Raw genomic sequence first — 22266 nt, forward strand, 5'->3', positions numbered from 1 at the left:
AGTTTTAAGAATGACACAAATATACATTTTCATAAAGTCTGCTGCCTCAGTTTGTATAATGGCAATTTGCATATACTGCAGAATGTTGTGAAGAGTGATCAGATGAATTGCAATTAATAGTAAAGTCCCTATTTGCCATGCAAATTAACTGAATCCCAATAAAACATTTCCACTGCATTTCAGCCCTGCCACAAAAGGACCAGCTGACATGTCAGTGATTCTCTCGTTACACAGGTGCGAGTGTTGACGAGGACAAGGCTGGAGATCACTCTGTCATGCTGATTGAGTTCGAATAACAGACTGGAAGCTTCCAATTTGTAAGTCGCTCTGGATAAGAGCGTCTGCTAAATGACTTAAATGTAAATGTAAAAGGAGGGTGGTGCTTGGAATCATTGTTATTCCTCTGTCAATCATGGTTATGAGCCGTCATCATTGCTTTGCACAAAAAGGGCTTCACAGGCAAGGATATTGCTGCCAGTAAGATTGCACCTAAATCAACCATGTATTGGATCATCAAGAACTTTAAGGAGAGCGGTTCAATTGTTGTGAAAAAGGCTTCAGGGAGCCCAAGAAAGTCCAGCAAGCGCCAGGACCGTCTCCTAAAGTTGATTCAGCTGCGGGATCGGGGCAGCACAGTATAGAGCTTGCTCAGGAATAGCAGCATACAGCTGTGAGTGCAGCAGACAGCTGTGAGTGCAGCAGACCGGTGTGAGTGCAGCAGACCGGTGTGAGTGCATCTGCACGCAGTGAGGCGTAGACCTTTGGAGGACTGCTGAGGACTGGGGTAAAGTCATTTTCTCTGAATCCCCTTTCCGATTGTTTGCAGCATCCGGGAAAAAGCTTGTCCAGAGAAGACAAGGTGGGCGCTACCATCAGTCCTGTGTCATGCCAACAGTAAAGCATCCTGAGACCATTCATGTGTGGGGTTGCTTCTCAGACAAGGGAGTGGACTCACTCCTAAGAACACAGCCATGAATAAAGAATGGTACCAACACATCCACCGAGACAACTTCTCCCAACCATCCAGGAACAGTTTGGTGACGAACAATGCCTTTTCCAGCATGATGGAGCACCTTGCAATAAGACAAAAGTGATAACTAAGTGGCAGAACATCTTGGCCATATTCTGTTATAATCTCCACCCGGCACAGCCAGAAGAGGACGGGCCACCCCACATATGCTCTCTCTAATTCTCTCTTTCTTTCTCTCTCTCGGAGGACCTGAGCCCTAGGACCGTGCCCCAGGACTACCTGACATGATGACTCCTTGCTGTCCCCGGTCCACCTGACTGTGCTGCTGCTCCAGTTTCAACTGTTCTGCCTTGTTATTATTCGACCATGCTGGTCATTTATGAACATTTGAACATCTTGGCCATGTTCTGTTATAATCTCCACCCGGCACAGCCAGAAGAGGACTGGCCACCCCACATAGCCTGGTTCCTCTCTAGGTTTCTTCCTAGGTTTTGGCCTTTCTAGGGAGTTTTTCCTAGCCACCGTGCTTCTACACCTGCATTGCTTGCTGTTTGGAGTTTTAGGCTGGGTTTCTGTACAGCACTTTGAGATATCAGCTGATGTACGAAGGTCTATATAAATAAATTTGATTTGAAAATTTGATTTGCTTAGGAAACAAAACATTATTTTGGGTCCATGGCAAGGAAACTCCACAGACCTTAATCCCATTGAGAACTTGTGGTCAATCCTCAAGAGAATTCGGACAAACTCCAAGAATTGATTATGCAAGAATGGGCTGCCAGAAGTTAATTGACAGCATGCCAGGGCAGATTGCAGAGGTCTTGAAAAAGAAGTGACAACATTGCAAATATTGACTCTTTTCATCAACTTCATGTAATTGTCAATAAAAGCCTTTGACACTTATGAAATTCTTGTAATTATACTTCAGTTTTCCATAGTAACATCTGACAATAATATCTAAAGATCCTGAAGAAGCAAACTTTGTGGAAATTAATATGTCATTCTCAAAACTTTTGGCCACGACTGTATAAGCATAAGCAAACAGGAAAACAATCATATACAGGGAAATTTAAATCAGTTGTACCTAATATCAACCAGCATGTTAAATGTTCAACCAGAGGGGGAAAAAAGTCTAGACCACCTTTACTCCACACACAGAGACACGTACAAAGCTCTCCCTCGCCCTATATTTGGCAAATCTGACCATAATTCTATCCTATTGATTTCTGCTCACAAGCAAAAACTAAACCAGGAAGTACCAGTGACTCGCTCAATAAGAAGGGGTCAGAGGACGCAGATGCTAAGCTACAGGACTGTTTTGTTAGCACAGACTGGAATATGTTTCAGGATACTTCCTATAGCATTGAAGAGTACACTACATCCTTCCCTGCCTTCATCAATAAGTGCATTGATGACGTCGTCCCCAAAGTGACCATACGTACATACCCCAACCAGAAGCCATGGATTACAGGCAACATCCATACTGAGCTAAAGAGTAGAGCTGACGCTTTCAAGGAGTGGGACGCTAACCCGGAAGCTTTTAAGAAATCCCGCTATGCCCTCCGACGAACCATCAAACAGGCAAAGCGTCAATACAGGACTAAGATTGAATCCTACTACACCGGCTCTGACGCTCTTCAGATGTGGCAGGGCTTGAAAACTATTAAGGACTACAAAGGGAAGCACTGCCACGAGCTGCCCAGTGATGCAAGTCTACCATAGGAGCTAAATAACTTCTATACTCGCTTCAATGCTAGCAACACTGAAGCATGCATGAGAGCATCAGCTGTTCCAGAAAACTGTGTGATCACGCTCTCCATAGCCAATGTGAGTAAGACCTTTAAACAGGCTAACATTCACAAGGCCAGACGGACTACCAGGACGTGTACTCCGAGCATGCGCTGACCAACTGGCAAGTGTCTTCACTGACATTTTCAACCTGTCCCTGACCGAGTCTGTAATACCAACATGTTTCAAGCAGACCACCATAGACCCTGTGCCCAAGAACACCAAGGTAACCTACCTAAATGACTACAGACTCATAGCAATCACATCCGTAGCCATTTAGTGCTTTGAAAGTCTGGTCATGGCTCACAACACCCTTATCACAGAAACCCTAGACCCACTCCAATTTGCATACCACCCCAACAGAGCCACAGATGATCCAAGCTCTATTGCACTCCACACTGCCCTTTCACACCTGGACAAAAGGAACACCTTCATGAGAATGATATTCATTGACTAAAGCTCAGCGTTCAATACCAAAGCTCATTACTGAGCTAAGGACCCTGGAGCTAAACACCTCCCTCTGCAACTGGATCTTGGACTTCCTGACAGGCCACCCCCAGTTGGTAAGGGTAGGTAAAAACATCTGCCATTCTGATCCTCAACACAGGGGCCCCTCGGGTGCGTGCCCAGTCAACCTCCTGTACTCCCTGTTCACCCACGACTGTATAGCCAAGTACGACTCCAACACCATCAAGTTTTCCGATGACACAACTGATCACTGACAACGATGAGACAGCCTATGGGGAGGTCAGAGAGCTGGAAGTGTGGTGCCAGGGTAACAACCTCTCCCTCAACGTGAGCAAGACAAAGAGGATGATTGTGGACTACAGAAAAAGGAGGACCGAGCACGCCCCCATTCTCATCGATGAGGCTGTAATGGAGCAGGTTGAGAGCTTCAAGTTCCTTGGTGTCCACATCACCAACAAACTATCATGGTCCAAACACACCAAGACAGTCATGAAGAGGGCACAACAATGCCTATTCCCTCTCGGGAGACTGAAAAGATTTGGTATGGATCCCCAGATCCTCAAAATTATACAGCTGCACCATCGAGAGCATCCTGACGGTTGGCATCACAGCCTGGTATGGCAACTGCCCAGCCTCTGACCGCAAGGCACTACAGAGGGTAGTGCGTGCGGCCCAGTACATCACTGGGGCCAAACTTCCTGCCATCCAGGACCTCTATACCAGGCGGTGTCGGAGGAAGGCCCCAAAACTTACCAATACCCCCAAACAATTGCCAAGGACTCCAACCACCCTAGTCATAGACTGTTCTCTCTGCTACCACATGGCAAGCGGTACCGGAGCGCTAAGTTTAGATCAAAAGGGCTTCTTAATAAGGATCAGACACTTTTTTTCATTTTTGTCTAAAATGACACCCAAATCTAACTGCCTGTAGCTCAGGACCTGAAGCAAGGATATGCATATTCTTGATGCCATTTCAAAGGAAACACACTGAAGTTTGTGGAAATGTGAAATTGATGTAGGAGAATATAACTTTAGATCTGGTAAAAGATAAGATTTTTCTTTGTGTTTTCTTGTTTGTTTTTTCATCATCTTCGAAATGCAAGATTAAGGTCACCCTATTATTCCAGTTTAGGCACAATTTAGATTTTGGCGACTAGGTGGCAGCAGTGTATGTGCAAAGTTTTAGACTGGTCCAATGAACCATTGTATTTCTGTTCAAAATGTTGTATCAAGACTGTCCAAATGTGCCTAATTGATCTATTAATACATTTTAAGTTCATAAATGTGCACTTTCCTCAAAAAAATAGCATGGTATTCTTTCACTGTATAGCTACTGTAAATTGGACAGTGCAGTTAGCTTTGTATAGCTTACAGCTTGCTCCTTCATTTTCTATTTTATTTTTGTTAAACTGCATTGTTGGTTAAGAGCTTGTAAGTAAGCATTTCGCTGTAAGGTTGTTTTATTTTCCGCATGTGATAAATAAAAATGTATTTGATTTGTGTAGCGTATTTTGTTCTGTTGAAAGTCTACCAACAAATTTGCTGTTTCCATCAGGCCTGTTGTGACATTTTTTTATCCATCATGTACTTTACTCACAGAAAAAGGTTGCATGGAAACCTTGTTACTGTCTATCTTTATTTCCCCAAACCCAATTCAACACAATTCCAATCACTGTCTTTTAAGCATTTTAACAATACTTCATACTAGAGGTCGACCGATTAATCGGAATGGCCGATTAATTAGGGACCATTTCAAGTTTTCATAACAATCGGGAAATCTGTATTTTTGGACCCCGATTTAGCCTATTTTTTTTTACAACTTTATTTAACGAGGCAAGTCAGTTAAGAACACATTCTTATTTTCAATGACGGCCTAGGAACAGTGGGTTAACTGCCTTGTTCAGGGGCAGAACAACAGATTTTTACCTTGTCAGCTCAGGGATTCAATCTTGCAAACTTATGGTTAACTAGTCCAACGCTCTAACCACCTGCCTCACAAGGAGCCTGCCTGTTATGCGAATGCAGTAAGAAGCCAAGGTAAGTTGCTAGCTAGCATTAAACTTGTCTTATAAAAAACAATCAATCATAATCACTAGTTATAACTACACATGGTTGATATTACTAGTTTATCTAGTGTGTCCTGCATTGCATATAATCGATGCGGTGCGCATTCGCGAAAAAGGACTGTCATTGCTCCAATGTGTGCCTAACCATAAACGTCAATGCCTTTCTTAAAATCAATAACCAGAAGTATATACTTTTAAACCTGCACATTTAGCTAAAAGAAAGGTTAGCAGGCAATATTAACCAGGTGAAATTGTGTCACTTCTCTTGCGTTCATTGCACGCAGAGTCAGGGTATATGCAACAGTTTGGGCCACCTGGCTCATTGCAAACTAATTTGCCAGAATTTTACGTAATTATGACATAACATTGAAGGTTGTGCAATGTAACAGCAATTTAGCAATTTAGACTTAGGAATGCCATCCGTTAGATAAAATACGGAATGGTTCCGTATTTAACTGAAAGAATAAACGTTTTGTTTTTGAAATTATAGTTTCCGGATTTGACCATATTAATGACCTAAGGCTCGTATTTCTGTGTGTTATTATGTTACAATTAAGTCTATGATTTGATAGAGCAGTCTGACTGAGCGATGGTAGGCACCAGCAGGCTCATAAGCATTCGTTCAAACAGCACTTTAGTGCGTTTTGCAAGCAGCTCTTCGCAATGCTTCAAGCATTGCACTGTTTATGACTTCAAGCCTATCAACTCCCGAGATTAGGCTGGTGTAACCGATGTGAAATGGCTAGCTAGTTAGCAGGGTGAGCACTAATAGCGTTTCAAACGTCACTCGCTCTGAGACTTGGAGTAGTTGTTCCCCTTGTTCTGCATGGGTAACACTGCTTCGAGGGTGGCTGTTGTCGATGTGTTCCTGGTTCGAGGCCAGGTAGCGGCGAGGAGTCGGATGGAAGCTATACTGTTACACTGGCAATACTAAAGTACCTATAAGAACATCCAATAGTCAAAGGTAAATGAAATACAAATCGTAGAGAGAGAAATAGTCCTATAATTCCTATAATAAACTACAAACTAAAACTTCTTACCTTGGAATATTGAAAACTCATGTTAAAAGGAACGACCAGCTTTCATATGTTCTCATGTTCTGAGCAAGGAACTTAAACTTTAGCTTTCTTACATGGCACATATTGCAGTTTTACTTTCCTCTCAAACACTTTGTTTTTGCATTATTTAAACCAAATTGAACATGTTTCAATATTTATTTGAGGCTAAATTGATTTTATTGATGTATTAAGTTAAAATAAGTGTTCATTCAGTATTGTTGTAATTGTCATTATTACAAATACATTTTAAAAAGTTGTCCAATCGGTATCGGCGTTGAAAAATCCTAATCAGTCGACCTCCACTTCATACACATTTTCTAAAAGAGAACTGATTATGTATACTGGTCGTTAGGGTGGGATTGGCATGGGTTGTGGGGGTCCGTGGGTTGCTTTTGCCAATTTTTGGGGATTACCCCATGTCTTACTCATTAGTAGGAAGACGTTTGCTCCAAATCGGATGTTGGGTACAATATTTATTGAATATTATCTTAAATCCTATAACTTAAAATGGCCAATTTGAGTGCAATCAATTAGCTTCATTTCTGAGATAAAACTAGATTTCAACTCAATAAAATGTTTCAGAAATACCAATCTTAACCATTTCAGTACAGAGGATTCCAGAACAATCTGAGACGGTGGGTGCCATGGCTTGCTGAAATGACATGGAACGACTCTAGTAGCCTTTCGGGATAATTCAACCAACTTCTACATTTGGGCTTTCCAAATGCTCTTTGTGACTGACCACCTGCCAAAGTGGCTGGTGAAACAGGGCTCTACAGTGCGACCATTTTACTCACATACACGCCTAAATGTTTTGCTGTGCGACATGGAATTTCTATTTAGGAGCAACAGTGCACCTACAAAATTATTAAGGATTCTAGTTTTAATTATGTTGCTAAATTTCTTTGTGTGCACCTACATTTTTCAACTAAGGCACATATGTGCTCTTTGTAAAAAAATATAAAAAAGTCAGCCATATGAAAGACAGTCTTACCCACCAATACCAAAATCCCCCCCGCATTTGGTGAGTGTTACTTTTTCCACCCTGGTCCCATGAATTGAATGGGATTTGTGCCACAAATGCTAAAACGTCAACATGTGGAAACAATGCAAGGGCAATTCATACTTAGTTGCCGTCATACCTTGTTCAAAGACTATTACAGGGTAAGGAAACCAATGTGTCAGTTAATAATTTAGGTGAACTATCCCTTTAACACATCTATGGCCCAATTGATAACCGAGCAGCAATATTGCAAGCTAGCTAAATTAGCTACTCAGCTAGTCAGGTACAGGCCTGGCATCTGATGATTAGCAAGGATAGTCCAGATAACTAGCTGGCTAAGTAATTAAGGACTGCATGTTGGGATTACCACTTGATTTTCAACATGAACAGACAGCAGAATGTCAACCAAGAATATTCCTAATACTGCAGGTGAATTAAATTAACACCAATCATGTGATGAATCATACAGGTTGGCAAAGTAGATAAAGTAACGTTCATTGGATTGACACCAATGACGTTACAATGTAGCTAGCTAGTTGAAGTAGCTATCTAGTAGTATCTAGTAGTATCTACATAAGACAGCTAACGTTAGCTACATAAGTGGCTTGCTGTATAATTCAATAGCTAGCTAACTGTCATGGCCAACGATTTAGCTAGCATTAACTCGTTTTTCTTGGTGAGACAGATAACGTTAGTAACTTAGCTACTTTATCACGCTAACGTAGTTAGGCTCCGTCATACATGACAGGTCGGCTAGCTAGTTATGCCCTCGTTTACATCGTTGACAACACATAGCGTCGGTGTGAAATTAGCCGTTACTGGGTTTTTGAAGCATCAGCTAGCAAACTAACATTGCACACAACTTTTTGAATCAAACAGAACTGCGAAAATACCCTACCTGTTAGGAGTTCCAAGATGGAGTCCTGTGCAATTTCAATTGATAAGCTTACTGCCCAACAGTGATGACCAATAATCATTTACAAGACATAGGAAAACTACTATATTTTGACATTCCAGTACGTGAGACACATTAAAACCAAAAACTATTAATTCAAAAGGTAGCTATATGGTTCCTAATATACACAAATTAAACACATAAACCGGCCGACAATCTGTACTTAGTAAACACACTACGTGGAAAAGCTGAGTCTTCACAACCGAACATGCTGCACTGGAATGGTTTGACAGCTCTCTAGGCCAATCGGGGTTGACTGCTCGGTAAACCAATCAATCTCGATTAAATATAATTATTTTAGCAAAACAATATTGATTCACTTGGAGATATGGGAGTTTTTTTTACGTTTACCATAATTAGTTAGATAAATTTATGTTGATCCATAAGCTAATTTTTTCAGCGAATCCCAGTCACAACAGAACTGAAATCGATTAATCAAAATGGGCAGGACTAACAGTAAGCAGCACGGTTGATTGAGTGTTCGCGATAACGAAAGCATGATGGTCAGCATCCATGGCATTGCAAAAGACTGCAGCACTGGTCAGTTTTTAAAATCTTTGACTGCAGACTAGGCTACATCTCTGCAACCTGATGTAAACAACATTACAAGCTGTTCATTGTAGCCTATGTTTCCAGTACATGTTTGCTTCACCTGTTGATACACATGTATGAAGGTTTTCGTTGAATTTTGTTTCATACAAAATACCGGCCCTGTTTGTGGGCTGGTATGATGAAATCATCATTAAAAAAAATTATGATTTCGGGAGCCAATGTTTCCTTATGCATTTATGGGTGTGCTATTCTTTAGCATTATAACCATTAAGGCACTGTTGTTGGAATAGTGATTTCCATAATGGCTGATGAATCAATAGATAGACCTATTGAAGGTATATGGAGGGAAAACATTATGTGAAATATCTCTATTAAAATGTAGCATATATTGCAGCATAAACTTTAATTTTTGTAGAAAATAAAAGCATTTATATTTCTACATGTCATGTAAAGATCTTGTGGGGTTTTCTATAACTTTGCTAAATGGAATGTACAGTATATCAAAGCCCTTATCGCTCTGTGTGATATCAGTGGCCTATTTATTCAACATATAACCTGAAATTTGTATTGCTTTGTGTTTAAAACATGCAGCGGTACCTCCTTACAATCAAAGCCCTTTATTTGCCCATTTGCAAAGTGTTTGATCACCTGTGAGGTTTGTAATTACAACATTTCATCTGCAAATAAAGGAACGTCATAGACACACCAACCCTACTGAGGCAATAACAAGACAGATTTCTTTATGGATGTCAGTCATACACCTGTACATACATGACATTTGTTGTATGCTCAACCAACAGGTTATATTTTGTACAAATTGTTGTGAACATCTGTCAAAATAGTAAAAATAAACACCTGGAACCTTGATGATAATATTTCATCTACAAAACTAAAATTGTTCAACAGTTTGCACATTGAAACAATGTGTTAATTTATTCATCAAACAGCACAATCATTATTACATAATTATAGACGATGATGTGAAAAAAAATAGGCTTCTTCTCCACTATATGAAACATCTGGATTTCTTTGATTACACAGACTGGAATATGTTACAGGGTTCATCCAATGGCATTGAGGAATATACCACCTTAGTCACCAGCTTCATCAATAAGTGCATCGACGACGTCGTCCCCACAGTGACCGTACGTACAATCAGAAGCCATGGATTACAGGCAACATCCGCACTGAGCTAAAGGCTAGAGCTGTCACTTTCAAGGAGTGGGACACTAATCCGGACGCTTATAAGAAATCCCACTATGCCCTCCGACAAACCATCAAACAGGCAAAGCGTCAATACAAGACTAAGATTGAATCCTACTACACCATCTCTGACGTTCGTCGAGGTAGAGCTTGTAAATTATTACGGACTACAAAGGGAAACCCAGCTGCGAGCTGCCCAGTGATGCAAGCCTACCAGACGAAAGAAATGCCTTTTATGCTCGCTTCGAGGCAAGCAACATTGAAGCATGCATGAGAGTGCCAGCTGTTCTGGACAACTGCGTGTTCACGCTCTCCGTAGCCGATGTAAGCAAAACCTTTTAACATTCACAAGGCCGTGTACTCAGAGCATGCGCGGACCAACTGGCAAGTGTCATCACTGACATTTTCAATCTCTTCCTGACCAAGTCTGTAATACCTGCATGTTTCAAGCAGACCAACATAGTCCCTATGCTCAAGAAAGCAAAGCTAACCTGCCTAAATGACTACCGCCCTGTAGCACTCACGTCAGTAGACATGAAGTGCTTTGAAAGGCTGGTCATGGCTCATATCAACACCAGCATCCCGAAAATCCTAGACCTACTCAATTTGCATACTGTCCCAACAGATCCACAGCTGATGCAATCTCAATCGCACTTCCCACTGCCCTTTCCCACCTGGACAAAAGGAACACCTATGTGAGAATGCTTTTCATTGACTACAGCTGATAGTTTTAAGTTCCTTGGTGTACACATCACCAACAAACTATCATGGTCTAAACACTCCAAGACAGTCGTGAAGAGGGCACGACAACACCTTTTCCACCTCAGGAGACTGAAAAGATTTGTCATGGGTCCCCAGAAAGTTCTACAGTTGCTCTATCCTGAGCATCCTGATCAGCTGCATCACCACCTGGTATGGCAACTGCTTGGCATCCAACTGTAACGCGCTACAGAGGGTAGTGCGTAAGGTCCAGTACATCACTGGGGCCAACGTTCCTGCCATCCAGGACTTACAGAGTATAGTAAAAAATAAAGAAAACCCTGGAATGAGAAAATAGCAAAAAGAAAACCCTGGAATGAGTATGTCTCTAAACTTTTGACTGGTACTGTATATACTAGGCGGTGTCAGAGGAAGGCCCAAAATATTGTCCAAGTCATAGACTGATCTCTCTGCTACCAGAGCACCAAGTCTAGGTCCAAAAGGCTCCTCAACAGCTTCGACCCTCAAGCCATAATACTGCTGAACATTTAATCAAATGGCCAACAGGACTAGTTACATTGACCCCCCCCCCTTCCATGTTTTTACACTCACTATTTATTATCTATGTATAGTCACTTTACCCTACCTACATGTAGAAATTACCTCGACTAACCTGTACCCACGTACAGTGGGTACCAGTACATCTTTTGTATATAGCCTCGTTATTGTTATTTTATTGTGTTACTTTTTATTTCCTTTTTTACTTTAGTAAATATTTAATTAACTATTTATTGACCTGCATTTTTGGTTAAGGGCTTGTAAGTAAGTATCTACATCTGTTGTATTCGGGCATGTGACAAATAAATGTTTTATTTGTTTTATTTGACTTCATCAAAACTGAAAATATTTACTCAAGATATCTGTGAAGTAATTATAATCTTTATTCATAGTTACCCAATTAGAGACTGATAAAACTGATGCCAGATTTTGGAATCAGTTGGCGATGAAACCTTTAGGATGTTTTCCATTGTGGAGTTGGTTGTAAGAATTCCTTTGATGTCCTATTTCTCAGGCAATTTAATCCATTTATAAGTCTTCATTTCAAGGCACTGGTGTGCTTGTGGCGTCATTTGATGGAGTTCAGCATACAGTAACATAGTTTGCCAGGCAGTTGTAAGAAATTAGACAAAATCAGGTTTAAAGGCCTTGTGCATTCAAAAACGTGATATACCTGTCTTTTATAAATATTTCCACACTAGATGGTTGGAATAATACTGTAAAATTGTGAAAATGATGATAATTCCCTTTTAATGTATGAGCTTTTTGAAAAGACTGCCTGAAACTTCAGACTGTTTTGTGGGATAAAAGTTTTGGCCTGCCTGGTGACATCAACAGGCGGTAAATTGGTTAATAGACCAATAAGAAAGAGAGCTCCAAACCTCTGCCAAATACAGCTAGTTTTCAGTTAGTTGCATATTTTTTGGGGTGCAATGAGCTACAGAAGGCTAAATCGGTCCTTAATGCAAGACTAGTAAAGGCCCACTGCACTACTTTTGTGAGAAGATTATTTTTCTATATTCAGATTTTTCAGAGGGTGCTGCAGCACCCTCAGCACCCATACTTCCCGCAGCTATGATTGGGGCTGTAATAAGATAGATAGCTTAGGCTATTATCAAGGCATTTGTGGCTACAAGCTTTAGAAATATTTGGATTTTTGATCATCTGGAAAAAATACTAATTGAAAGTAAAATGATGACAGACCTTCAAATTAAACAACGATGTTTCCACGTCATTTCAACAACAAAAAATCTATGTGATGACGTTGAATCAAAGTGGAAAACTGATTGGATTTGCAAAAAGTCATCAACGTAAGGGAATTTGGTCTTGTTTAACCTAAATCCAATAACATAGTGACATTTTTTTGTTGATTTCAAGTTGATTCCACGTTAGTTGACAACTCAACCAAATGTAAATCAAAACTAGACGTTGAAATTACATCTATGCCCAGTGGGTTTCGGCAGCGGGTAAATCCTATATGATGAGATGCATTGATTCATGAATGTTGGCAAATTTACCTAAAATGATGAATATGTATAAGGTACATAGGCCTTCTATATAGCTTTGAATGCCATTGGAAAAATGGTAAAGTACACAGGAATAATTGTTCAGCAGTGTGGGTTAAAAAAAAATAACATATCGCAAGCTACAATTTAAATTTCAAATAAGTGTAACGGATGTGAAACGGCTAGCTTAGTTAGCGGTGCGCGCTAAATAGCGTTTCAATCGGTGACGTCACTTGCTCTGAGACCTTGAAGTAGTGGTTCCCCTTGCTCTGCAAGGGCTGCGGCTTTTGTGGAGTGATGGGTAACGATGCTTCGTGGGTGACTGTTGTTGATGTGTGCAGAAGGTCCCGGATATGGGCGAGGGAACGGTCTAAAGTTATACTGTTACATTGATGCTGTTGACCCGGATCACTGTTTGCTGCGGAAAAGGAGGAGATCAAAAGGGGGGTGAGTGTAACGGATGTGAAATGGCTAGCTTAGTTAGCGGTGCGCGCTAAATAGCGTTCACTTGCTCTGAGGCCTAGAAGTAGTAGTTCCCCTTGCTCTGCAAGGGCTGCGGATTTTGTGGAGTGATGGGTAACGATGCTTCATGGGTGTCAGTTGTTGATGTGTGCAGAAGGTCCATCCCTGGTTCGCGCCCGGGTATGGGCAAGGAGACGGTCTAAAGTTATACTGTTACATAGGCACATTCTTCTCTTGTCCTCTACCTTGCAACTGTTCCCTGGGTCCTTGGTGTACAAGAGATGTGTTGTCTGTACATATACCTAGTAAAATAATGGTTAATAAACGATTCTAAAGGGGCCCCATAAAATTTGCTTTTGTATTTTCCGGAATTCTTCTCTGTTTTATTTTTCGTGGTTTCAGTTTTTTTAAGTGTTTTACTCTCAATATTAGAATGATTAATAGAGAACAATGAAAATGGATGTTCTGAGTCCATGTCATGCTTTTAAAAAATGAAATAATTTATATTTAAGTGTAATTCCCCTTTAATTGTGCATTAAGCGAGAGAGGAATGTGTTGGTCTAGCGATATTTTTGCTGTTAGGCTTACTGCTGCTCCTTACAAAAAAGTTATACAGTAATCCTGCAGGAATTCAAACCTTTGTGAAGGAATTGTGCAGTTGTCCTGCACGAATCCTGTAGGATTGACAAACTCCTGCAGGAAAAGTCCCTGGTGCTCCTGCAGGACACCTGCAGAAATATGACAGAAATTATGAACATACTCCACAAATATGACAATTTCTGCAGAGTATTCCTCCAGGATTTGCAAGATTCCTGCAGCAATTCCTGTACGACCATGACAATTCCTGCAGGAAACCTGCAGAATTGTGGCCCGATGAATATCGAAATCCTGCAGGATATGGCAATTCCTGCATGACCAAGTACATTCCTGCAGAAATCAAATAAAAATCCTGCAGGATGGCTGGAAGACAGTTTAGATAGTTTAAAGTACTGCTAATATTAATTCTTAATTATTATTATTTTTACAGGTAATGAGTCAGAGAAACATACTAAAACTATAACAAATATGAACATGTTATAGGGTAGCATAGTTATTTTTTCTGTGTTGTGTTTGCAGAATCTTTTTTCTGAGTAAGAATGTGGATTTTCCTACATGAAATGTAATTGGTGGACTATCTGCATAATTCCTTTAAGAATTGGGCCAGTAAAAATGTCATGGCAGAGTGTGCAAAACAATGGTCACACATTTGGTACAAATAATCATGAAAACTTTTGTCAGTTAAGCCTACTTTGCAGTTAACATTTAATTGAGAAGGTTTTGGGGAAAGTCTTTCTGTTTACCCACGAGACGGTTATCATTAGCATCACTAACTGACTACATACGGAGTGATGGACAAATGTGTGCACCAAACAGACAGACGGGCAATATTGCTGGAAATAATTGGCAGATATTGTGTTACGTTTGACTTTTTTGCCAATAGTGGCTAACCAGGAGTGGGATAAATGCAATGTGGCTTTGATTGGATATTAGCCGGGAGCTTTATGTTTATGACAGTTTGTGATGGAACACATTAAATAAATGCATTTTTTTCAGAATTGCTTGCCTAGCTACTCATAGGTGGGCTGCAAGCTACTGGTACTGTAGCTCGCTATCTACCTGTTGGAGGCCGTTTCACAAGTGGGTGTCGTCTGCAACGTGATGTTTCTGTTCCCCAGTCCCCATCATGTATAAACCCATTTGGGTTAGCCTACGTTATTGTTATTCTGTTTAGCAACAGTGAGAGAGCATGGTTGTTGTTAAGCTGATCATCTTATTCGGCAACAAATATCCTGCATTTTGTATAAAATGGATTGGAAAACTTTACATTTGCATCATCAATCAATGACTTAATCACAGACACATTAGGGAAAGCTGCCCATCTGGATTTTGTGTAATTAAATATGAGTAGCTGATAGGCCTATAATGCACAGGGGTACCAAATACTCTTAGTCCATTTTATCTCCCCTCCCTCTGGCACTCAGCGTCCTTATACACACTCCCACTGTGTGAAGGTTGTGGTCCTTCTGTAGCTCAGTTGGTAGAGCATGGCGCTTGTAACGCCAGGGTAGTGGGTTCGATCCCCGGGACCACCCATACGTAGAATGTATGCACACATGACTGTAAGTCACTTTGAATAAAAGCTTCTGCTAAATGGCATATATTATTATATATATATATATTATTATTATATTAAGGTTGACAACCAGGGCCAGCACCAGGCATAAGTGACATGATTGGTCGTTTAGGGCCTCAGGCCGCTAAGGGACCCCAACCCTCCAAAAAATAATAATATACTGAAAAAATATATAAACACAACATGCAACAATTTCAACAATTTTATTGAGTTCCAGTTCATATAAGGAAATCAGTCAATTGAAATAAATGTATTAGAATCTTACTCTTTGGATTTCATATCATGGTACTGGGGTGTAGCCATGTGTTGGCCTGGGAGGGCATAGGCCCACCCACTTGGGAGCCAGGTCTAACCAATCAGAATGGGTTTTTCACCACAAATGGGCTTTCTTACAGACAGAAATACTCCTGTTTCATCAGCTGTCCGGGTGGCTGGTCTCAGACGATCCCACAGGTGAAGAAGACGGATGTGGAGGTCCTGAGCTGGCATGGTTACACCTGGTCTGCGGTTGTGAGGCCGGTTGGGCGTACTACCAAATTCTCTAAAACAACATTGGAGGAGGCTTATGGTAGAGAAATTAACATTAAATTCTCTGGCAATAGCTCTAGTGAAAATTCCTGCAGTCAGCATGTCAATTGCAAGCTCCCTCAACTTGAGACATCTGTGGCATAGTGTTGTGTGACAAAACTGCACATTTTAGTGTGGCCTTTTGTCCCCTGTACAAGGTGCACCTGTGTAATGATCATGCCATCATCAGGTGGATTAATTATCTTGGCAAAGGAGAAATGGTCATTCTCAGGGATGTAAACAAATGTGTGCACAAAACTTGAGAGAATTATTTCAGCTCATGAAACATGGGACCAACTGTCATGTTTTGTCTTATATTGTCTTGTCATTTTGCTTTTCCTTCTGTTCGTTTTCCCCCTGCTGGTCTTTTTAGGTTCGTTCCCTTTTTTTCTCTCTCCCTCCCTCTCTCTCTTCTCTCTATCGTTCCGTTCCTGCTCCCAGCTGTTCCTATTCCCCTAATCAATCATTTAGTCTTTCCACTCCTGTTCCCTATCTTTTCCCCTGATTAGAGTCCCTATTTCTCCCCTTGTTTTCCGTTTCTGTCCTGTCGGATCCTTGTATATTGTTCACCGTGCTGTGTCCTTGTATCGCCCTGTCGTGTCGTGTTTCCATCAGATGCTGCGTGGTGAGCAGGTGTCTGAGTCTGCTACGGTCAAGTGCCTTCCCGAGGCAACCTACAGTTTATGATCGAGTCTCCAGTCTGTTCTCGTCATTACGAGTGGAATTGTTTTTTATGCTTTATTTACCGCTCCGATTTGTCTAGGAGTATTGCATATTTCCTTTACTGGATTAAAGACTCTGTTTTCGCCAAGTCGCTTTTGGGTCCTCATTCACCTGCATAACAGAAGGATCCGACCAAAGAATGGACCCAGCGACTACAGACGCTCGTAACACTGCCGTCGAGATCCAAGGAGCCATGCTCGGCAGACACGAGCAGGAATTGTCTGCTGCTCGTCATGCCGTGGAGAACCTGGCCGCTCAGGTTTCCGACCTCTCTGGACAGTTCCAGAGTCTTCGTCTCGTGCCACCTGTTACTTCCTGGTCTGCCGAGCCTCCGGAACCTAGGGTTAATAACCCACCTTGTTACTCCGGGCAGCCCACGGAGTGCCGCTCCTTTCTCACCCAGTGTGATATTGTGTTCTCTCTCCAACCCAACACATACTCTAGAGAGAGAGCTCGGGTTGCTTACGTCATATCACTCCTTACTGGCCGGGCTCGAGAGTGGGGCACAGCTATCTGGGAGGCAAGGGCTGATTGTTCTAACAATTACCAGAACTTTAAAGAGGAGATGATTCGGGTTTTTGACCGTTCAGTTTTTGGTAGGGAGGCTTCTAGGGCCCTGGCTTCCCTATGCCAAGGTGATCGATCCATAACGGATTACTCTATAGAGTTTCGCACTCTTGCTGCCTCTAGTGACTGGAACGAGCCGGCGCTGCTCGCTCGTTTTCTGGAGGGACTCCACGCAGTGGTTAAAGATGAGATTCTCTCCCGGGAGGTTCCTTCCAGTGTGGACTCTTTGATTGCTCTCGCCATCCGCATAGAACGACGGGTAGATCTTCGTCACCAAGCTCGAGGAAGAGAGCTCGAGTCAACGGTGTTTCCCTGCTCCGCATCGCAACCATCTCCCTCCTCTGGCACAGAGACTGAGCCCATGCAGCTGGGAGGTATTCGCATCTCGACTAAGGAGAGGGAACGGAGGATCACCAACCGCCTGTGCCTCTATTGCGGACTTGCTGGACATTTTGTCAATTCATGTCCAGTAAAAGCCAGAGCTCATCAGTAAGCGGAGGGCTACTGGTGAGCGCTACTACTCAGGTCTCTCCATCTAGATCCTGTACTACTATGTCGGTCCATCTACGCTGGACCGGTTCGGGTGCTACATGCAGTGCCTTGATAGACTCTGGGGCTGAGGGTTGTTTCATGGACGAAGCATGGGCTCGGAAACATGACATTCCTTTCAGACAGTTAGACAAGCCTACGCCCATGTTCGCCTTAGATGGTAGTCATCTTCCCAGTATCAGATTTGAGACACTACCTTTAACCCTCACAGTATCTGGTAACCACAGTGAGACTATTTCTTTTTTGATTTTTCGTTCACCTTTTACACCTGTTGTTTTGGGTCATCCCTGGCTAGTATGTCATAATCCTTCTATTAATTGGTCTAGTAATTCTATCCTATCCTGGAACGTTTCTTGTCATGTGAAGTGTTTAATGTCTGCCATCCCTCCCGTTTCTTCTGTCCCCACTTCTCAGGAGGAACCTGGCGATTTGACAGGAGTGCCGGAGGAATATCATGATCTGCGCACGGTCTTCAGTCGGTCCCGAGCCAACTCCCTTCCTCCTCACCGGTCGTATGATTGTAGTATTGATCTCCTTCCGGGGACCACTCCTCCTCGGGGTAGACTATACTCTCTGTCGGCTCCCGAACGTAAGGCTCTTGAGGATTATTTGTCTGTGTCTCTTGACGCCGGTACCATAGTGCCTTCTTCCTCTCCGGCCGGGGCGGGTTTTTTTTGTTAAGAAAAAGGACGGTACTCTGCGCCCCTGCGTGGATTATCGAGGGCTGAATGACATAACGGTTAAGAATCGTTATCCGCTTCCCCTTATGTCATCAGCCTTCGAGATTCTGCAGGGAGCCAGGTGCTTTACTAAGTTGGACCTTCGTAACGCTTACCATCTCGTGCGCATCAGAGAGGGGGACGAGTGGAAAACGGCGTTTAACACTCCGTTAGGGCATTTTGAGTACTGGGTTCTGCCGTTTGGTCTCGCCAATGCGCCAGCTGTTTTTCAGGCATTAGTTAATGATGTTCTGAGAGACATGCTGAACATCTTTGTTTTTGTCTACCTTGACGATATCCTGATTTTTTCACCGTCACTCGAGATTCATGTTCAGCACGTTCGACGTGTTCTCCAGCGCCTTTTAGAGAATTGTCTCTACGTGAAGGCTGAGAAGTGCTCTTTTCATGTCTCCTCCGTTACTTTTCTCGGTTCCGTTATTTCCGCTGAAGGCATTCAGATGGATTCCGCTAAGGTCCAAGCTGTCAGTGAATGGCCCGTTCCAAGGTCACGTGTCGAGTTGCAGCGCTTTCTAGGTTTCGCTAATTTCTATCGGCGTTTCATTCGTAATTTCGGTCAAGTTGCTGCCCCTCTCACAGCTCTTACTTCTGTCAAGACGTGTTTTAAGTGGTCCGGTTACGCCCAGGGAGCTTTTGATCTTCTAAAAGAACGTTTTACGTCCGCTCCTATCCTCGTTACTCCTGACGTCACTAGACAATTCATTGTCGAGGTTGACGCTTCAGAGGTAGGCGTGGGAGCCATTCTATCCCAGCGCTTCCAGTCTGACGATAAGGTTCATCCTTGCGCTTATTTTTCTCATCGCCTGTCGCCATCTGAACGCAACTATGATGTGGGTAACCGCGAACTGCTCGCCATCCGCTTAGCCCTAGGCGAATGGCGACAGTGGTTGGAGGGGGCGACCGTTCCTTTGTCGTTTGGACAGACCATAAGAACCTTGAGTACATCCGTTCTGCCAAACGACTTAATGCTCGTCAAGCTCGTTGGGCGTTGTTTTTCGCTCGTTTCGAGTTTGTGATTTCTTACCGTCCGGGTAGCAAGAACACCAAGCCTGATGCCTTATCCCGTCTTTTTAGTTCTTCTGTGGCTTCTACTGATCCCGAGGGGATTCTTCCTTATGGGCGTGTTGTCGGGTTGACAGTCTGGGGAATTGAAAGACAGGTTAAGCAAGCACTCACGCACACTGCGTCGCCGCGCGCTTGTCCTAGTAACCTTCTTTTCGTTCCTGTTTCTACTCGTCTGGCTGTTCTTCAGTGGGCTCACTCTGCCAAGTTAGCTGGTCATCCCGGCGTTCGAGGCACTCTTGCTTCTATTCGCCAGCGCTTTTGGTGGCCGACTCAGGAGCGTGACACGCGCCGTTTCGTGGCTGCTTGTTCGGACTGCGCGCAGACTAAGTCAGGTAACTCTCCTCCTGCCGGTCGTCTCAGACCGCTTCCCATTCCTTCTCGACCATGGTCTCACATCGCCCTAGACTTCATTACCGGTCTGCCTTTGTCTGCGGGGAAGACTGTGATTCTTACGGTTGTCGATAGGTTCTCTAAGGCGGCACATTTCATTCCCCTCGCTAAACTTCCTTCCGCTAAGGAGACGGCACAAATCATCATCGAGAATGTGTTCAGAATTCATGGCCTCCCGTTAGACGCCGTTTCAGACAGAGGCCCGCAATTCACGTCACAGTTTTGGAGGGAGTTCTGTCGTTTGATTGGTGCGTCCGTCAGTCTCTCTTCCGGGTTTCATCCCCAGTCTAACGGTCAAGCAGAGAGGGCCAATCAGACGATTGGTCGCATACTACGCAGCCTTTCTTTCAGAAACCCTGCGTCTTGGGCAGAACAGCTCCCCTGGGCAGAATACGCTCACAACTCGCTTCCTTCGTCTGCTACCGGGTTATCTCCGTTTCAGAGTAGTCTGGGTTACCAGCCTCCTCTGTTCTCATCCCAGCTTGCCGAGTCCAGTGTTCCCTCCGCTCAAGCGTTTGTCCAACGTTGTGAGCGCACCTGGAGGAGGGTGAGGTCTGCACTTTGCCGTTACAGGGCACAGACTGTGAGAGCCGCCAATAAACGTAGGATTAAGAGTCCAAGGTATTGTTGCGGCCAGAGAGTGTGGCTTTCCACTCGCAACCTTCCTCTTACGACAGCTTCTCGTAAGTTGACTCCGCGGTTCATTGGTCCGTTCCGTGTCTCCCAGGTCGTCAATCCTGTCGCTGTGCGACTGTTTCTTCCGCGACATCTTCGTCGCGTCCATCCTGTCTTCCATGTCTCCTGTGTCAAGCCCTTTCTTCGCACCCCGTTCGTCTTCCCTCCCCCTCCCGTCCTTGTCGAGAGCGCACCTATTTACAAGGTACGTAGGATCATGGACATGCGTTCTCGGGGACGGGGTCACCAATACTTAGTGGATTGGGAGGGTTACGGTCCTGAGGAGAGGAGTTGGGTTCCGTCTCGGGACGTGCTGGACCGTTCACTGATTGATGATTTCCTCCGTTGCCGCCAGGATTCCTCCTCGAGTGCGCCAGGAGGCGCTCGGTGAGTGGGGGTACTGTCATGTTTTGTCTTATATTGTCTTGTCATTTTGCTTTTCCTTCTGTTCGTTTTCCCCCTGCTGGTCTTTTTAGGTTCGTTCCCTTTTTCTCTCTCCCTCCCTCTCTCTCTTCTCTCTATCGTTCCGTTCCTGCTCCCAGCTGTTCCTATTCCCCTAATCAATCATTTAGTCTTTCCACTCCTGTTCCCTATCTTTTCCCCTGATTAGAGTCCCTATTTCTCCCCTTGTTTTCCGTTTCTGTCCTGTCGGATCCTTGTATATTGTTCACCGTGCTGTGTCTTTGTATCGCCCTGTCGTGTCGTGTTTCCCTCAGATGCTGCGTGGTGAGCAGGTGTCTGAGTCTGCTACGGTCAAGTGCCTTCCCGAGGCAACCTACAGTTTATGATCGAGTCTCCAGTCTGTTCTCGTCATTACGAGTGGAATTGTTTTTTATGCTTTATTTACCGCTCCGATTTGTCTAGGAGTATTGCATATTTCCTTTACTGGATTAAAGACTCTGTTTTCGCCAAGTCGCTTTTGGGTCCTCATTCACCTGCATAACACCAACACTTTACATGTCGCGTTTATATTTTTGTTCAGTTGATATATATATATATATACAGTTTTTCCAGATCTTGCTGTGAGATGTTACCCCACTCTCCCACCAAAGCACCTGCAAATCCCCGGACATTTCTGGGGGAATGGCCCTAGCCCTCAGCCTCCGATCCAACAGGTCCCAGATGTGCTCAATGGGATTGAGATCCGGGCTCTTCGCTGGCCATGGCAGAACACTGACATTCCTGTCTTGCAGGAAATCATGCACAGAACGAGCAGTATGGCTGGTGGCATTGTCATGCACGAGGGACATGTCAGAATGAGCCTGCAAGAAGGGTACCACATGAGGGAGGAGGATGTCTTCCATGTAACGCACAGCGTTGAGATTGCTTTCAATGACAACAAGCTCAGTCCGATGATACTGTAACACACCACCCTAGACCACGACGGACCCTCCACCTCCAAATTGATCCCGCTCCAGAGTACAGGCCTCACTCAGTGTAACGCTCATTCCTTCGACGATAACGCGGATCCGACCATCACCCTGGTGAGACAAAACCGTGACTCGTCAGTGAAGAGCACTTTTTGCCAGTCCT

At 43.5% G+C, this 22266-nt stretch overlaps 1 protein-coding gene across 1 annotated transcript in view; it reads right to left on the bottom strand.

Moving 5' to 3' along the window:
- LOC124038719 (Golgi-specific brefeldin A-resistance guanine nucleotide exchange factor 1-like) overlaps positions 1-8520 on the bottom strand; it is a 131174-nt gene extending 122654 nt beyond the window's left edge. The window contains exon 1 of the mRNA XM_046354801.1: positions 8252-8520. The gene's annotated coding sequence lies outside the window, so the exon portion shown is untranslated. The remainder of the gene's footprint in view (positions 1-8251) is intronic.
- Positions 8521-22266: the final 13746 nt, after the last annotated feature.

The sequence above is a fragment of the Oncorhynchus gorbuscha genome, linkage group LG06 (assembly GCF_021184085.1).
Source record: "Oncorhynchus gorbuscha isolate QuinsamMale2020 ecotype Even-year linkage group LG06, OgorEven_v1.0, whole genome shotgun sequence".
Lineage (NCBI taxonomy): Eukaryota > Metazoa > Chordata > Actinopteri > Salmoniformes > Salmonidae > Oncorhynchus > Oncorhynchus gorbuscha.